Below are 20547 nucleotides of genomic sequence, written 5' to 3'. Positions count from 1 at the left end.
GTGGGGAGGAGAAAAAGGAACACTTCAAAAGAGCAGCGGCTTCACGGTCCCCAAATTTATGATAGCTTTATGTGAACAGTACTAATGAGGCTGGTCCTTTAAGTCCTGAATAACTTAAAAATGAATAAAATGGAGGGGCTCCTGCCTGGCTCAGTTGGAGCATGCACCTTTTGGGTTGTGAGTTCAAGCCCCACATTGGGCATAGAGCTTGCATTTTTAAAAAAATTTAAAAAATTTTTTAATGAATAAAAGCAGTAATTGCTGATTATAAGAATTTATAAATATAAGATAAAAATGTCTTAGAATGGTAGAGTAGATGCAGCCTCCTAGGACAACTTAAGGGGCTGTAAAATTTACAAATAAAGTTTACTTAAGAAAATGAAACAAATTCCTTTAATCATGTTGCTATTTCTATCCCGAGCAATTCTTATACTAAAAACATCCAAGTACTTGACTTCTGATACTGTACTCGGCTTGGCATTTGTTTAAGTAGCTGCTCTGTCTGCCAGCACACTCACGCTGTCTGTCTCACATACATCACTGCCTTACAAACAATATTTTTATAGACTGACAGAGAGAGCCTATTCATGACAACCAAACTTCCCCTGAAGCCACGAAATAAATTTCCTTCCAGGACTAACATTTCTCTGTTTCACTGTCATGGGCTCGCCATGCCATTTTGACCCTTTTGTGAGGCAACATGAAAATACCATCTATCATCTCCTGAACCACGGCGACTTGGTCGGAGGTGCACAGTTTCATTGCAAAAACATCTGTGGTTTGATAACCATTCCTCCAAATCTCAGCCCTCAGCAGTAAAAAGCATGCTTACAAGATGGGAAGGATGCAGGTAGACAGCTTGAAACCAATCTTAAATTTCTTCTCAAGTGGGAAATGCAAGCCAGCGAAGTATCGGCCTCATCAATCATAGTGATAAAACACAATTGTTATTTATGTATGCCTCCTTTAGAATTCACAAGAAGCACTGTTACAACAATTTATTTAAACTTTGCTGAATGTATCACTCTGAAATCAATGTTAATGTTAGCAGATAAGGGAATTCTGGGAGTTTTTTGATACAAGCAGGTGTAGGTCATTACCATGTTAATTGCCTATAAACAGCCTACTCAAATTTTATATAAGCCTTAAATCTTTCAGGTATTAAGACACTGAAGATCACTGAGGTACTGGAAAGTATTCACTGTATCTTAAAATGGTTTTCAACACATATAATAGAGAATCTCAAACAACTGAGCATACAGAGTTAAATCAGAAGGATTTTCTGATAAATAAAACATGAACAGAAGATCCAAGGTTTCTTATATTTAATATCTGTTATTTCAAACAATATCTATTGTTTTAACCATGTGCATAGTCATGATAAACACATCCCTAATTTGGAGAAACTGATTAAAGATTAAAAACAGAATACTGGGCATGTTTTACCTTTTAAGTTATTTTTTAAACATTTTGATGATATGCTTTATTATTCTCTTACTTGTATGTGCAAGTAAGTGAACACACACATTTTCTTTTGTTGAGCCATCATACTTCACACCTAAATACTTGGACATGCTTCTCCTGAGGGCAAGGACATTCTCTCCTACATAACCATAGTACCATTATTAGGTCCAACAAATTTAACAATAACACAATTTAATCTAATATAGAACTCATTTTTGAATTTCCCCAATTGCTTCCAAAGTGTTCTTTAAAATGCTCCCTTCCCACCAACACAACTGAGAGTCACATACCGCATGTCATTATCTCCTTCATCCAGAATCGCTGCTGTCCTTTTCCTACCTTTCCTAACAACAACTCTTTTGCAGAATCCAGTGTAGATGTTTTGGAGAATAGCTCACAAACAGGGTTTATCTACTTGTTTCCTCATTATTAGATTCAGACTCAACGTTTTCTTTTTTTGGTAAGACTACTACATCAGTTAGATTATGACTTTTTATTAGGACAATAAAAAAGAAGAGAAAAGCACATATTTTGAAGATTCTTGAAAGATTTCTAGAAATATCTGATTTTTTTATAAAACAAAAAAGCTTATTCATTCATTTTTTATGGGTAATTGGGGTTTTTTTTTATTAGTATTTTAATTTACACCCATGTAGTTAGCATATAATGCAACCATGATTTCAGGAGTAGATTCCTTAATGCCCCTTACCCATTTAGCCCATCCCCCCTCCCACAACCCCTAGAAATCTGATACTTTCTATATAAGTAATGCAAATGCAGATTTCTTTTCTAAAAAAAAAATTCTCAATGAGTCACACTGAACTGCCAATTTGTAATATGCACACAGTATGGGAATAAAGCATACAATGAACTGGGGCCACACAAGTGTGCCAGTGAGTCAACGTGGGAAAGAGAATATAATTAATACAATCCCTGTAATTTCTCAGAACAGAAATGTGCATTAGCAAAATGAGAACAAGTGTCTCCTTACTTCTTAAAGTTTCCAGAGGTTTGAAACGTAGTATCTATAGTTTTGTGGAGTCAGAATTGAGGCCCATCTGCCAAGATTTTTCTTCTGAGACAAAAGGTCATTTTATGAAAAGAATGGGAATGTATTCAAGAAAGGGAAACACACTAAAACCACCCTAATTGGCCATCCAGATGGAGAAAGGTGAAAGTTCAAAAAAATTATTTTAATTGTTTCCTCCACTAATATCTCTAGATCATTCAAAACCCTATAACTTGTCAAATGATGCTAGAAGCCACAGGAATCTTCTTTCCTTATTATGTTAGGCCCTTGTCAAGCATAAGTTATATGGTTTCGATACAGATTCATAGAGAATCTCCAACAATTTGAGTATATAGAGTTTTTCTGGAAATACTGCATTTTGGGAATTTAATTAATATATTATTATTTCTTTTTATCAAAAATTTTGTTTTAATGTTTATTCATTTTTGAAGGAAACAGACAGAGTCAGCAAGCAAGCAAGGCTGAGCAGAGGAGGGGCAGAGAGAGGGAGACAGAATCTGAAACAGGCCCCAGGCACAGCCTGTCAGCATAGAGCCTGATGTGGGGCTTGAACTCACCAACTGTGAGATCATGATCTAAGCTGAAGTCACTTAACCAACTAGCCACCCAGGCACCCCTATTACAATTTTCTCTGAAACAGGCTCCAGGCTCTGAGCTGTCAGCACAGAGCCCGATGCGGGGCTCGAACTCACCAACTTTGAGATCATGATCTGAGCCAAAATCGGACACCTAACCAACTGAGCCACCCAGGTGCCCCTATTACAATTTTCTTCTAATAATTAAAATATCCTATGCCCCATAGCTAGCAGTGTTTGTGGTTTGTTTTGGTTGCCAGGAAGCTCACAGCTAAACTTATAGGCATTTCTAGCAACCGTACAGGACCTTATGGCATGCAATAAAGAAGCCAATATCCTGGTTTCATCGGTTTTCCAACTTTTACTTACCTTTGCTCCAATTGATTCACGTAGGTATAGTCAATTAAAAAAATACTGTTTTTTTCTCATTAGGATCAAATATTTGTTACAGAAAATTTCTAAAACTCAGACAAGCAGAAAAGAGGAAATAAAAATAAAATATCCTAATACCAGAACCCAGATAGCACTTTTAACATTAGGTTGTAGGTTATTTTCGTTCCCCTTTCTATTCATATACACACATACAAAATATTTTTTTTATTTATAGCCTGCTTTTTCCACTTAATATACTGTGAACAAATATTCATGTTATTAAATATTCTTCTAAAATATTCCTTTAAATATCCACATTTATCCAAAATGTATGGATGTACCACAGTTTATCTTACTAAACCTCTGTAGTTGAATATTTAGGTTTTATCCAGCTTTTCACAATTACAAATGACCCTGCAGTGAACATCCTCACGGTTAAATTTTTTTTTTAACATTTATTTTTTGAGAGACACAGAGAGACAGAGTGAGAGAGGGAGGGGCAGAGAGACAGAGGGAGACACAGAATTTGAGGCAGGCTCCAGGCTCTGAGCTGTCAGCACAGAGCCTGACATGGGGCTTGAACTCACGGACTATGAGATCATGACCTGCGCCAAAGTCAGACATTCAATCGATGGAGCCACCCAGGTGCCCCAAACATCCTCATGGTTAAATGTTTGTGCATGTTCATTATTATTTTATCATGATAGGTGTCTACTAACGGAATTACTCTTTTAAGAGTATGCATATTACAGCCCCCTCCTTTGGTGTTACTCAGTCATGCCTAAAAAGTTGTGAATCAATTTACACTTTTACTACTATGAATGTTGCTTAATCCCAAACCCTTACAAACACGGAGCCTTATGTCACCGATTCGTTTTTTTATTTAGTTGAATTTTGTGTTTCTGTATCGAGTCACTCCAAATCTTTCTTCAAAAAGGTACAGGAGATACATACATTTGAAATGATGACTCATCGCTTCTCGGCCTTTTGGTTACGATCAGGTGTGTGAAATAATGACTCTAGATAGATATATTTATACAATCTCCCAGAGAGATGCATACACTGTGGTAATCAGGCAAAATGTGCTGCCTACAGTCTGCACAGGCTTCTTAAGTTATCATTAACATCTTAGCATGTCGAGAAAGCTAAGATGCCATTTTAACCTTCACCTGAAGCAAGAGTTTTAGTTTCTATATTAATCCAAGGTAAGGATCAGTGGAGTCCGTTATCTTGGCTAATGCAAGAGGCCTCCACTTATGTAGGGCAGCCTACGTTGTCTGGGATGTTACCCAAAGTCTTTCAAGATTTCAAGTATTTTAAGATATTTGAATAGAAATATTTATAAAGAGTAGAAAAATATGTAAAGTTTCAATAAACTCTATCAGGATTATGTTATCACACCAGCTTATCCAAATCAACTGATAAATCAGATTCTTTAGATAGTAACATACTCCAGTATATAGCCTCTTCTGATGATTCAGTCCATGACTATCGTTTATGCTATGTCTTCTTTAATTCTTTCATTATCCCATCAGGGTCCTTCACCCAGTTAAACTATTATCCTTCAGATATCAATGAAACATCAGTTTGTCAGGGAAATCTACCCTAACCTCCACCCTCATGCTATTTAGTGACCGCTATAACATGGTCTTATAACTCCCTATGCTTTTCCATCACAGCGCTTACTAAAGCTTGTAATTATGATTTCTGTGGTGATTTGGCTATTTCCTCTTCTAGACAGTATAGCTTTATAGCTGGGTACTTAGAAATACCTGATTCAGTAAGTTAGAACAGTGGTCTCCAAATCTTTTTATTTCACCTTCCAACAGTAAAATATTTTTCTAGCATGCATATTTATAACATATATACCTTTATTTATAACATATACACGTATTACTGTCCTGATATACTATGCATGTTATGAAATAAACACATGCAAATATTTTTAAAGGATAAGCTACCAAAATATTTCCTCCTGTAATGGCCTGTCTTACAGCTCCCATCTACCTTATGGAGTGTGTAATTAGTACAAAGCTTAAAATTTTATTTGCATTAACTAAGTTTTTTTTTTAAAGAACAGGCTTAAAACAAAAACAAAACAAAACCAACAAGTACAATTACAGCTTTACAACTAATTTTTTTTTTCTATCCACCCTGAAGTTTCTTTCATGTGCTAATGGTGGTATTTAAAAAACCTCTTCTCCTTTAACTTACTTAGATCTTTAAGGACCTCACACATTTAAAGACTTTTTACATTCACCAGAAACTTCCACAGTGGTCTGAGGGCTGACAAACAGTATGATTAATGGACAGTATTGATTTAATTTTCTACAAGAGTTTTCCGTTCTATAAGGAAAATTGTTCGTAATTCACGTCAAACTTTTTGTCATGTTTACAGATTCTTAAAAATAGAATAGAAAGCGTAGTGAAGTTTTTCCTTCATTCAAAAAACACCATTTGAAAGTTCTGGCCTATAAAACAATCAAGAGCTGATCAATGGCTAGGAGTATCTTCCTAAGACCAAGGAAACTGCTTTTATTTGTCACCATGTTAATGAGGTTTTACCAGCACATACTGAAAGGAAACAGGAAATAAAACAGTAAATCAGTTTAATAAAGAAGCTTCAAAACATAAATACAAAGTGTTGTAGAGAACAATGGTATATTTTACAAGAAAGATACATAAAGATTCAGTATAAAGTTTCTAGTTAAAAACCATTAAACAGATGTGAAAGTCTTTAGATAGTAAATTATTAAGGTTTCTTCAAATGTCTTAGCAAAAGGAACCAAACTAAAATTTCTTTTTCTGGAGACAAAGAGTGGGACTAATTTTGTTCTCAGGGACTTTTTATACTTTGTATCTGAAGAAAAACTTAACATATAAGAGCAAAACAACTACTGATTCTCATTCTCATCCATATTTTGATAGTACCTTTAAAAAAAAGAAAGTCTTCTGCTGTTTCGCTTTCCTTAAAGGACAGATATTTCAAATGGAAATTTAATTTAAGGGAGTCAACACGCAGGGATCTTTGCTGGGTAGAAAAGGAGACAAAGAAGGATGCTTTGCCCAGGGCATCCCTGACTCAAACTATTCTAACATCAGACCCCAAACTTAAATGACATGAGACTCAAAACTGGAAACACATCACGAATGGTATTTCACTTTATAGACTAGTAAAAATAAAACAACACACTGCCACTTGAAATAATGGAACTTCCTTATCCTGCTTATTTTCTCCATCTCCACAGGAGCCTTACTTTAGGGCTCTTTTCAGTCAGGCATGTGAACGAGCTCCACAAGTACTGTAAATCTTTACCCAGAGCCAAAGGTCATAGGGTTATCTGTGCTATGTAGTTTTAGGCTAGATGATTTTCTTTACTCTTTTCTTTCTTTCTCCTTTTTTTAAAGCAGGAAAACAAAACAAATGCATATTAATCAGAGCAAGCTAATTTAGGTACTAAAAAAGTTCCTCTTCTACAGATAAACTGCTTTCTCAAGAATCCACTAAATATCAACTTTTCAGGCATTCTACAAAGAGAAACCAGATGTAACAGAGCCCCCCTCCCCACCTCCATTGTCTGCTAGAAAACTTGCCACACAGCTGCTAAAGCAGTAAAACAACTTCAAACCTACATGCATTTCGTTCTTGGGGGAAAAAAAAAAACCAACAACTTGGCTTTATCTTAAAAAATAAAGGGTGGGGGGAGTAGCTGTTTATCAGTTTTGTTCACAAATTACACTGCATTTAAAAACAAGACAGATGTTTTTCACAGAGTGTACATGTTTTAGAGCATTTTGGAAAGCTGATGACTATTCAAGACTCAGAATATAAAAGCCCAGGAAAAATCATCAACATTCTTTTCTCAATTATTTTTAGGGGTTTGATATGGAAAGGTGAACTTTATTATTTTTTTAAAGATGGTAAAAAATATTTAAGAAAATGCAGGCATTTATTGCAGCCTTCCGTCTCTCTCTCTCCAAAATGATCTTTCTAAAGTGAGAAATAAAATTGTTTGGTATAACATCCCATAGGATGCCATCACTACAATTCTGATACAGTACAATATACAACAAAAGAATATAAGGCACTGATTCTTTCAGGAGGCACTGTCATTTTAATGCTTTTCACCATCCTCCGAATTTAAGGGGCAAAAATGCAAATTATGGTAGTAGTGCTATTGCAGTGTAAAATATCTTCTGTAATTTGTTACAAGATTGAGTTTGGAATTTGCCAACTATACTTCTCCCATGACACAGCAGCAATGATTTACCTGATCTTCTTTGCTTCTTTCTTATTTAAAATTCCTCTCTCTTTTTTTTTTTTTTGTGGCAAGTAAGAGAAACTGATAAATGTTCAGAACTGCACCAAATTAAGATTCTAAATATGACCTTATCTATATGGAAACTATACAAAGAATTTCAGTTTCCCAAGGTCTAGGAAGGTGATTTTTAAAAAGGACTGCACTCAAAGTGATTAACACAGAAAATGAGAATGTTCAAAGTTTCACGTATTAAGAGAAATTTCAATGAGATTTGTTGGATGTACCTCACTTTCCTGAAAATGACCTAATGCCCTTTGCTTTATAGCTATGCTGACAGAGGTTTCTTCTGCTTAAGTTTTTTTCTCAGTTTCTTTCAAAGTAGCTAAAGCCAGAAAGATGCCAGGTCTCTTGGAGCAGGACTGCATCAGTATGCAGCCTTAATTCCAGCTGTACACTAATTCCCCATTTCAGATCTTCTGAAATCTAAACATATATTAAGCTGCTACAATAGTATACCAACCTCAACTCAACATGATCAAAACTCGACTCAGTATCTCCCACTTCCCCAAACCTGGTCTTAATCCTGAAAGCCCTACTCCAATTAAAGTTCCATCCACCCAGAGCACTTGGGAATCATTCCAACCTATTCCTCTCCTTAATCATATTTATAAAGAGCTACTAGTTACTGAGCACTTAGTCTGTACCAATACAATGTGCTGAGGGTTCCACATACACTAGCACATTTAATCCCCAACATCCGAGACATTTACAGCAAATTGAGGATCATGAACGCAGAGTGACTTCACCATGATCACATTCCTGGTGGGTGGGGAGCTAGGACTCAAATTCTGGCCATCTGATCTCAAAACCCAGGCTTCTATTTTAATTTCTAAATGTATATACACTTAAGCTGACCTTTTTTGGTGTACAGTTTTACTTAACAGATGTACAGATTTGTTAACCTCCACCACAATTTGGGTACAGAATTCCATCACATCAAGAAACCCTTTTGTGGTTCCCCTTTGTAGTTAAATCCTGCCCTTACCTCTACTCTATAGCAATCACTAATCTAATTCTGACTTTTCAAAGATGTCATATAAAGGCAACCATGCAGATTACAACCTTTTGAGACTGGCCTCTTTCACTCAGTATAATGCCATTGAGATTCACCCACAAATTGCTGCAAGCAGCAATATAGTTCATTGCTTTTTATTGCTGCATATTTCAATTGTATGAATATACTGCAGCTTGTTTATCCATTCACCCATTGAAGGACACTGATTGTTTCCAGTATTTGGGGTGTAATGGAGCTACACACTTGTGTATAGGTTTTTGTGTGAACATACATTTTCATGTTTCTAGAGGAAAGACGTAGGATGGGACTTCTGAGTCGTATGACACAGACATACTTCACTTACAAAAAAAGGTACTAAACTGTTTTCCAGAGTGGCTGTACCATTTTGCATTCCTTCAATAATGCGTAGGACTTCCAGGCATCCTGCATCCATGTCAGCACTTGTTATTGGCAGTTTTGGCATTTAAACATTTTTCAGTCATTTTAATAGGCATGTAGTGGTAGCTTATTATAGTTTAAATTGTTAAATTTTCATTTACTTCCCTAAAGGCCAATGATGCTGAATATCTTTTCATAGACCCCTTAGGTGTCACTACTGTATCTGAAGTCCTCCCATCAGGCCATAGGGAGCCATAGGTAACCAGTTAAGTCCTAACTGTTCTACGTCCAAAACAACTTCAGTCTGCCTTATGTCCAATAAAGTACTGCTTTAGCTCACATTCTCACCATCGTAGATTATTTCAACAACCATCATATTGTCTTCTGGCCCTTACTCACTGCATTTTCTACACCTATCCCCAACACTGTCATTACCATTTAGCTTTCTAAAACAAGCCATGTTCTTCTATTCTCATTTAAAAACTTTTGATGGTTCCTCATTGCTTGTGTTGTAGGACAAAGACCAAATCAATTATTAGGGTACACAGGACTCTTAAAACATGGGTCCTGTTTAACTCTATGGCTTCAGTCTCTACACCTCCTACCTATGTAACCCCTGCTTTAGCCATAAAACCACCAATGAGGCTACTTCTTTAATCTTCTTTTTTGTACACTGTAACTTCCTGTAATTGGAATGATTTTCCTCCATTCTTTACTAGGCAAACCACTCTCCATCATATGGTAAAAATTAGCCATTTATCCTTTGTGCTTCTAGAACACTCTGATTATACCTCAATTTTGTCTATTAGCACATTTTCCTATGAATGCTGATAGGTCCTTCATGCTCAGCCTAAATGCTTTAGAAGCAGGCATGCCATCTTAATGCTCACATTCTCTGCTCCCAGTACAGGATCTGATACAGAGTATGTGCTTTGAAAAAATATACACTAATTTTTAAATTTTAACAATAATGGAAAATAAACCTAACTTCCACAATTAGGATGGGTAAACTTTATTATGAAAATTTTACGAAACAAGACATGACAATTACATTGGTATAGATAGCAATCTCATGTCATTAAACCAAGTTTTGTGAAATATATATTGTATCAACACTAAAATGAGAAAATTTGTATTTTTAATTAGCTCTATCTTCTAGGCAATGTCTTCAAGAGGTGTTAGGAAAAGAAATCACACAAGTCAAAATTGCATGCTATAAAGACGGTTTCAATTTTGTAATTCATTTACTGGTAATTAATTTGCATGAATTTAAAGTTAACTGTGGCCCATTATCAGTAATTTCTAAATTGAGTTCATCTTCTGATTTGCAAGGCCACTGAGCTTCTGTGTCCTAAGCCTGTCCAAAAGAACAACCAAGCAAGCATAGAAGTGTCTTTATCTGAGGCCTATGGAGTTCCATAAAACACTGTACTCACTGTATTCACACAGTGTTAACAAGGGCTTTGTAAACAGTATTGTAGCTCTAAGAGCCTACACTAAAGCTCAATGATAGCAGCTGAATGGACTCAAAAATATTCTTCTTTTGAGTGACCACTAAATGCTCTTGCATTCACACTGTGGCTTCAAAGAACAGTTGATGTTATGGGTTTATGGAATCCATGGCTATATTTCCTTTATTTTCTTGTTCATTTAAAAACACAAAATTTAATTAACTTGGCAATATCACAGTTGCCTAAAATGAAATGTACCAAATTAAGAGTAGTTAGGTATTCTGAGGGGGACAGAATACATCATTAGATTTGTGACTGCATGCCTCTTGAGAGCTGACACAAGCAAAGGAGAAATTAAAACACTTTAACACAGTTACAGAACTGACTTAAAGACAAGCATAAACCAAACATCCAAATACCTTCACTTTATAAAACAGTAGGGTATGTGTGTGTGGGTATACACATATACACATGTATATACATGTATATGTATATACACATACATAAACATATACATATAGTTATGTTTATATATATAATATACATTTATATATTTTTATACAGTGATTATAGTTTCCAAGGGTTGAGTATAAACTGATTTAAAACAATAGAACACGCTATTTTCTAAAGAAATCTTTATTATTTGTGTGCATGAAAACTGCCATGTACAATGGGACTGCAGCAAACAGGGAGGGTAGGGTAGACTTTTGTAGCATCTCTGAACCAGAAAGGAAGTGAAAAAGAAAGCTCACAAAAACCTCCTCTTTCAGGGAAGAGGCAGTTCTGAGCTGTTTCACATCTTCCCTCTCCGCATTAAATTTTACACACTGCAACAGAAACATATTTCTAAATATGAATCTAATCAGGTCACTTGCTTGCTTAAAATCATTTAGTGTCTTCACACTGCCCTTAGGATAAAGCCCAAATTCCCTCATGTAGCTTACCAGGTACTGGCTTCACTTTGTGCTCATATAATAATACTTCATTTTCTCTGGAACATGGTCCCCCTCACTTCCTGAACAACTCAAGTGAATTTCACCATTCTGTGACCATCTCCTGGGTTCTGTCCTTCCCTCTTTGCAGAGGCAGGTTTACTATGAAGTTGTGAGGCTTAATTTTCAGAACTGTTCACTTGTATGAAGCCTACACCTACAGTGTACAAGGCCATACACCAACAGTATACTTTTAGATTATTGTTATTTTATTATGTATTTCTTTACTAGTTCCCATATAACCTGTACCTGCCCCTGACCCCTTGCCTAATGAGTCCTACTCATCCTTTAGATTTCAACCTAAATGTTACTTCTTCCTGGAAGCCATTCCCATTCCAGCCCCGAAACAGGTCAGAAACACCTGACAAATGATGTTATGGAGATCTGATGTCCACTATCAAAAAGTTCATCACACCATATTTTATTTATTTATTTATTTATTTATTTATTTATTTATTTAATTTTTTTATTTTTTAAATTGTTTTTTTTGTTTTGTTTTGTTTTCCAATATATGAAATTTATTGTCAAACTGGTTTCCATACAACACTCAGTGCTCATCCCAAAAGGTGCCCTCCTCAATACCCATCCGCCACCCTCCCCTCCCTCCCACCCCCCATCAACCCTCAGTTTGTTCTCAGTTTTTAACAGTCTCTTATGCTTTGGCTCTCTCCCACTCTAACCTCTTTTTTTTTTTTTTCCTTCCCCTCCCCCATGGGTTTCTGTTAAGTTTCTCAGGATTCACATAAGAGTGAAAACATATGGTATCTGTCTTTCTCTGTATGGCTTATTTCACTTAGCATCACACTCTCCAGTTCCATCCACGTTGCTACAAAAGGCCATATTTCATTCTTTCTCATTGCCACGTAGTATTCCATTGTGTATATAAACCACAATTTCTTTATCCATTCATCAGTTGATGGACATTTAGGCTCTTTCTATAATTTGGCTATTGTTGAGAGTGCTGCTATTAACATTGGGGTACACGTGCCCCTATGCATCAGTACTCCTGTATCCCTTGGGTAAATTCCTAGCAGTGCTATTGCTGGGTCATAGGGTAGGTCTATTTTTAATTTTCTGAGGAACCTCCACACTGCTTTCCAGAGCGGCTGCACCAATTTGCATTCCCACCAACAGTGCAAGAGGGTTCCTGTTTCTCCACATCCTCTCCAGCATCTATAGTCTCCTGATTTGTTCATTTTGGCCACTCTGACTGGCGCATCACACCATATTTTAGATGCTTATTTAATTGTTGGTCTTCCTCCTAGACTCAAATACTATGACCATGTCTACATTATTATGGCAGTACCTAACATTGAGACTATCATATACTAAGCTTGGTAAATATCTAAGAATCAAAGAATGAACTTGTGAATGAGCACTCAGTGGCAGACAAAATGCAGGGAAGAAGCAGCAAAACTGGAAGATTATACCTGAATCCGTGATTCATCCACTCCCTGGATGTTTGAGAAGAAATGCATTGACTGAAGGATGATACCCATGAAAGGCCATTTTGTTCCCCATGTAAAAGTCAAAAAGTATGGGGAAATAGGACTAGAAACAAGATATGCAATAAAAAGTGCAGTAAAGGCAGACTTAAGAGAGGCTTAATGTCAATAACAATTAAAAACTGTAATTGGCCTACAGCTCCTGGGTGGCTCAGTTGGTTAAGTGTTCAACTTCAGCTCAGGTCATGATCTTGTGGTTCATCAGTTTGAGCCCTGTGTTGGGCTCTGTGCTGACAGTTCAGAGCCTGGAGCCTGCTTCAGATTCTGTCTCCCTCTCTTTCTGCCCCTCCCCTGTTCACGCACTGTCTCTCTCTCTCTCTCAAAACTAAATAAACATTAAAAAAACAGTAAAAAACCAAACCAAAACAAAACTGTAATTGGCCAGACAATTAAAAGAGTCAGCAATTTAGGAAGCTAGAAGGCACAAAAACAAATTCTGAAAGATTTCCAACAAGAATAACAAACTTAAAGCTAAAAGTTATTAACTTATAAAGAATTGATATCGGCTATTTTGAAAAAAACATACTAGGTCATCTAGACCTAACTTTACCAAGCTTTAATGTGCATACTAAGCACCTAAGAATCCTGTTAAAACTGAGATTCTGATCCAGTAGATCTGGAGAGGGAACAAGGAAGTCTGAAATTCAGCATTTCAATAAACTTCCTGATTATGCTGCTGATCCTAAGACTGCACTTTGAAGAGCAACCACATTAGAGTCTATACCTGATGAGAAACAAAGGACACCTACCTAAACAGATTCAAACTGAGGAGATGGGGAAACATACAAATGGATGTCAAAAGAAAGCTGGAGTAGCAATATTTACATTGGGCAAAATAGACTTTAAAACAAAGGCTATAACCAGAGTCTACACCTGGAATTGGCAAAATACACTAATATGGTCTGCTGCCTTAGGGTCAGCCTGTCAGTTAAATGGTTTTCACATTTAAAAAAAATTGTTTTTAATTTATTTATTTTGAGAGAGACAGAAACAGCATGACTGGGGGAGGGGCAGACAGACAAGGAGACAAAGAATCCCAAGCAGGCTCTGTGCTGTCAGCGCAGAGCCCTACGCAAGGCTTGAACATATGAAACCTCAAGATCATAACCTGAACCGAAACCAAGAGCCAGATACTTAAACCACTGAGCCACCCAAATACCTGGTTTTTAGACTTTTAAATGCTCAGAAAATAATTTTAATAATACTTAATGATACATCAAAAATACATGAAAGTCAAATTTCAGTGTCCATAAACAAAGTTCTATTGGAATATAACCATATTCATGCATTTATATATTTCTTTTGGCTGCTTTTGTGCTATAGTGGCAGAACTGAATACTTGTGGCAGACCTTATGGTCCACTCTGTATTAGTCTGCTTGGCTATCATAACAAAATAGCACAGACTAGATGGCTTAAAAAACAAATTAATTTCTCACAATTCTGGAGACTGAGAAGTCTAAGATCAAGGTCTGGCAGTGTTCAGTTTCTGATGAGAGATCTCTTCCTGACTTGCAGACAGCCACCTTCTCACTAAGTCCTTGCTCACACAGTAGAGAGCTCTTGCTGTTTCTTCCTTTTCTTACAATTCACCAGCCTATCATAGTAGAGCCCCGCCTAGTTTAACTCTCAACACCTACCCAAAGGCCGTATTTCCAAATCCAGTCACATTAAGGGCTAGGGCTTCAACATATGAATTTGATGGGGACATAAATACTCAGTCCACAACACCCACAAAGCCCAAAATATTTACTATCTAGCCCATAACAGAAAAAGCTTGCCTGCCCCTGGTCTAGATCCTTGCTTGTCAAAGTTGGCAAGAATGCAAAGATTTTAGGCCCCACCCAAACCTACTAAATTAAAATCTGCATTTTAACAAGATCTCTGGTATAGATAATAAAGCTCAGGAACCACTGGTTTCCAAATCTAGTGATCATGGTAAATCACATGGAAAAAATATTTTTAAAATACAGATTTCCAGGCTCCACCCAAGGAGGAGAACAATTTTTAACAACAATTACAACACCTAACTTTTGTTTAAGACTCTCAATGCAGTTCGCTAAGAGCTGTGCTAAACATTATGTGCATTATTTCATTTAATCCTCTTAACGTTCTAAAATAGCTATTATTGGGGCATCTGGGTATCTCAGTTGGTTAAGCATCTGACCCTTGATTTCAGCTCAGGTCATGATCTCATGGTTCAAGAGTTCGAGCCCCTGGCATCAGGCTGTGCACTGACAGTGTGGAGCCTGCTTGGGATTTTCTTTCTCTCTCTATCTGCCCTTCCCCCACTCACTCAAAATAAACAAATACACTTAAAATAAAATAGCTATTATTATTATCCCTATCTAAAAGATTAGGCAAATAACCAGGACTTAATTTGTTAATAAGTTACAGAGCTTATGTCAGGCAGCAGACATAAAATTTACTTCACCAATACTTTTCTTTCAGCTGTCAGTGCTAAGTGCCTCCTACAATAGAGCATTATAAATGACGTACCATGGGAATGACTGACACCATTTGAGGTTGCAAGAGGATTCCCAGAAGGGTTGAGACTTAAAAGCTAGGCAAGATTTTTCCAAATGCAAAGAGATATATCTACATTTTCATCCAGGAGTATTAAAAATATTTCAGAATGGCAGGTAATCTTTCATTCAAGAAAAATTTAAGGAAAGATAACCAGAAGATGCACAGTAATTTCTGTACAGTTCTTACAGTTTCATAAATCTGTATTTTGTTGCAAACTGGCAAATTAAAATATTTCCTTTGTTACTGTCTTGATGTTTTTTATTAAAAATTTTTTAATGTTTATTTATTTTTGAGAGAGTGAGAGAGACAGAGAGATTGAGAGCAGGGCAAGGACAGAAAGAGAGGGAGATACAGAATCTGAAGCAGCTCCAGGCTCTGAGCTGTCAGCACAGAGCCCAACATGGGGCTCAAATCCACAAACTGCAAAATCATGACCTGAAGTCAGATGCTTAACCCACTGAGCTACCCAGGTGCTTCATTACTGTCTTAATATTAACAGTACTTTTTTAATAACAGGATTGTTTAAGAAATGGATGCTCTGTTTCTTTTGAGTTATTGGTTTTTTTAATTTTCCAAGTATTAAGGTTCTAAAATTTGAGCTGTGTATCTATCATATTTGGCATGTTCAGATCCCATAATTTTAAATTAAGAAAAAAAATAGTTGAGTATTTCCTAAAGTCAGCATTGAAGTTTCAATGTATTTTAGCTAGATAACAAATTAAACACAATACAAGAAATGTTAACTTAAAAGATATTCAATAGCGAAGTGAAATACTTTTACCATGTTCCCTTTGTCGTTATTTGTACTCCCATGTTGTCAGTTTTCTGGCCTACATAGCAGGTGATTCTCAAAATTATTCATGTAAGAAGTCTACTGGCTTCATTTAAATGAGTTTATTTTATAATTCTTTCAAAGAAAGGAATGAAACAGTGAAATCAGATACTGTTCGGAGGAGCCATTTCTATGAAAAGTAGAATTTAACAGTGATAAAGCACAGGAAGAACTGAGAAGAGGCAAAAAATGTGAGATATGTCCCCAGCGATCTTGCCTGTAGTAAATAACAGCAATAACGTCAATCGAATTTCTACACCAATCCCTAAAAATTATCTGGTAACATATAAATGCAAAGTGATCTCACAGAAACCAGTGCTGCTTTATAAAGTCAACACTAATCTGGACAGAATGCTTAATGATGTCTATGTGATTGATAATATGTTACTTTATAAAACAGAAGAATCCTGGCATCTGCAATGACATTTGAGTTGGTAATTGATATGAAGGCACCAAATTATTTGAAATGAATTTATAGGCTAAAAGTCAGTATGGGATTCTTGAAACTATACACCATCAGGAAGATTTGTTTATAAAACATGGTTTCTTTTTTTACTCTGTTGCAAGGGGTGCAGTGAGAAAGTTGCTAAACAACCACAATACTAGGATTTTCACCTGTAGCATGTTTCCAAAGATTTTTCTGAGTGTTATCTAAGGCTTCCTTGTGTGTGGGGAATGAGGGAACACAATCTCTAAAAAGACCCTGGCTTGCCTTAAAACGTGACTTCCAGATTTCATACACTCAGTGATTCCAGTTCTCTTCAAAACAAAATCACTATTATAGTAAGGTTCACAATGAACCCTCTCTGATAAAAGTAGTCTCTTTTATGCCACAAAATCTTGTCCTGTCTTAACTAAAGAGACTATAATTCCCTCCAGCTATATGAGTTGGGCTCACCATTGGTAGTTCTTGATCTTCTTCCCTCAGATCTGTAACCACACAACCAAATCCTACTCTGTTATGGCAAACAATAGCATCCAGAAATCTGACTTAATTTTACCACGCTTCCATATAAACTGGCTAAGGTATTCTAAAATTACACTGTTGCCGAGGGACTGTTTCTTTTGCCTCCTACTCCCCTGCATAACCGGGAATTCCGATTTTGGATTTTTCAAAAGAAAGAAAGAAAGAAAAAAAAAAAAAGATTGAGTTTAGAAGGTGTACAAGGGATCTAGAAGTGTTACTAATGATTTTTGATAATCTGGATCTGTAAAATTGGTGCTAAATCTCATGCTCACTAATCAAGCTTGCTCTGAAGTTTAATAGCAAACATTCTTTGGCAAAGTAGAATCTAAAGATTATCAGTGTTCCAAGTGCCAAATTAACAACAACACCATCTAAATAATAATCTTCCCTTTCCCTCTTATTATATAAATATTGAAGAATTAAGTTTCTGATAGCTTATGAAAACAGTCTCCTTTGTTATTAGAAACTCTAACTTCAGAATTTAAAGTCAATTTCTGAAATAAACAGACCAAAAAATGGAGCAAATTATTTCAGAAAGTCTATTATCAGGGAACACAAGTGTGCTATTAGTTTTGCTTCAGTTTATTGTGTGATAAATTTAACAAATGTTTTAAAATTCTACTTAAAACTTAGGCAAACATGAAAAGTGCCAAGGGGCAGGGGTGGGGAACAACTAAGTGAAAATAATCACAAGATGCAAAACTTTGAAGAAAATCTCAAACCACAATTTAGAACAAATCACATACACATTAAATGACAAGCTAAATGCTTATTCCCCAACCCCCAAAACCATTTCTAATTAAAATCAAACTGTATATTTGCAAATCATTAAACTAGAACTAGCAAAATCAAAATCTTCCACTACTCTGCCAATATTTATATTATACTAATAAAGACACGAGAATCTTTTCAACCAGTTTAAAAAACAAACATTCCACATCCCTGACTGAGGGATTTGAGGGTTTGAGGGAACTGAGCTTTGAGGGTTTTGAGTAAAATGTTCTAAAACAACTTTCATTACTAAGTACAATTAAATTTAATTAATCAGAACTTGGGAGAAAATTGGGAATGTAAATAAAGTTAGTATCTTTTGATTTAATTCTTTTTGTTTTGAGCAGAGGTCACATTTGTTAAATCCTTTTATTAGTATGACAATGCCTTACTTAGGAAAATAATTTGTAAATTCTTATTAAATGAATTGAAATACAGAAATTTCTCTTCTTTCTTTCTTTCTTTCTTTCTTTCTTTCTTTCTTTCTTTTTCTTTCAGAAACAAAGAACTGTTATGTGTTACCAAGGAGACTGTGTCCCAATAACATACTTTTTAGTTGAAAACTTAATTACCAGAAGCAACAAAAGGATGTGTATTAGGGTATCAGAGAAGGAATTAGTATGAAAATGAAATTCTGAGGCATCAGTTGGCTACTCAAATTGACATGGAATCAGTAAACAGAAGCATTTAAATTTCATTTCCAGCCCCACTTAGTAAATCTAGTTCTAGTTAGAGCATCTTTAATGTATAAAAGCTCTATGAAAGCAAGTATTCACCATGCAAGACACAGATAGGGTTCCCTTAACCTACTGCCCTCTACACACATCACTCTCTGTTAAACAGGCAGCTACTGCCAGATGCTCTTGCTAAAAATGGTCACAGATGGTCAGTTGTCCAGTTAACAGAACATACTGCCCTCCCAACAGCCAAAAGTAAGAAGGATGGGAGTGAGAGCTGTTAACACTTGCCTGCTTAGTGGGCTGCACCCACTGAACTTGCTGTGAGCTTGGCTAGGTCCCAACAGTGTCTTTCTAAGGACCGTAGGGCTCTCAGGATTAAAAGGCATCTTCAAGGTGATCTGGTCAACAGCTATACAATGCTTGGATCCACACAACTGCCTCTCTGCTAGTCAGCCCTTCTGGTCCTGGCTTGGCACCTCCAGGGGTGCGAACCCCACTGTCCTACAACAAAGTCCTACAACTGTGAGACTACCCTGTTACCCTGCACTATAGTTAGTCCTACTACTCAGTCAAGTCCATAGTCAGGGCACATGGAGTTATTTTAATAGGCAGGATATCCTGACTATAACAAAATAATTTCCTAGGTTATACATTATAAAGTGTTTTTAAGCTGAACTACTCCAAACAGTATACACAAAGAGGATTTTATAACATAAAAACACAGGCAGTAATATATATGGTTTTTTTTAAAACACAGAAGGAAATTAAAGTTCATAGTATTAAAAACTATTATACAGATTACAAAAAACATTTCCACAAAGATCAGTAAGTCATTATATGCACCCAAAGAAAATGTTTAAATTTTAGAGCATTACTTTTAATTGACAAAGTTTTAACTGTTTCTCTAAACTTTTCACAAGCAGAACATTACTGTTCTTCCCAATAAATTATTCATTTGTCTAAAATAAATGACTTATATGTTCAAGAAGAATGCTCTATGAACCTATCTTTTGTATCTTCTACTCATTTATATTTCCTTAACAGTGAAAGAACTGGAGGGGCACCTGGGTGACTCGATCAGTTAAACATCTGACTTTAGCTCAGGCCATGATCTCATGTTTTGTGGGCTCGAGTCTGCATTGAGTCCTGTGCAGACAGCTCAGAGCTTGGAGCCTGCATCAGATTCTGTCTCCCTCTCTCTCTGCCCCTCCCTTGCTCACACACTGTCTCTCGCTCAAAAATAAGTAAATATTAAAAAAAAAAAAAACCTGAAGAAACTCGAGATACTATGATGCATAATTTTTCATCAGCAATTTACCAAATCCTGTTTTAAACTTAGTACAACTTTTCTGAATTAATAATATGAACACAGAAAGGGAGAGCATACTGAATGAGAAGCCATGACTAGAAATAAATGCTCCTAACTTTGATGACAGGTTGGGCTAACGTCATCTCTACCATCAGTGGTTTTAAGGAAGGTCACCCTGGAACATACGTAACTTTTCCTCATCATTTATAAAGCTATGTGACAGGAATCAACAGTGAAATTTATTTAAGCAAATGCAGATTAAGTTAAAATCCAAGACAACAAGATTAGAAGCAAAATGCCATCTGGAAAACTATTGCTAAGAAACAGACGATGGGGTCCTATGTCCCTGCCTCTAAA

The 20547-nt window shown here is 36.1% G+C and overlaps 1 protein-coding gene across 1 annotated transcript in view; it reads right to left on the bottom strand.

Moving 5' to 3' along the window:
- PRTG (protogenin) overlaps nt 1-20547 on the bottom strand; it is a 132847-nt gene that overhangs the window by 38711 nt on the left and 73589 nt on the right. The window lies entirely within an intron of this gene.

Source organism: Panthera pardus, unplaced genomic scaffold (genome assembly GCF_024362965.1).
Source record: "Panthera pardus isolate Hobbes unplaced genomic scaffold, ASM2436296v1 HiC_scaffold_24, whole genome shotgun sequence".
In the NCBI taxonomy this organism is placed as follows: Eukaryota; Metazoa; Chordata; class Mammalia; order Carnivora; family Felidae; genus Panthera; species Panthera pardus.
Note: the sequence above shows the minus strand (reverse complement) of the source record. Positions and strands in the feature narration are given on the sequence as shown.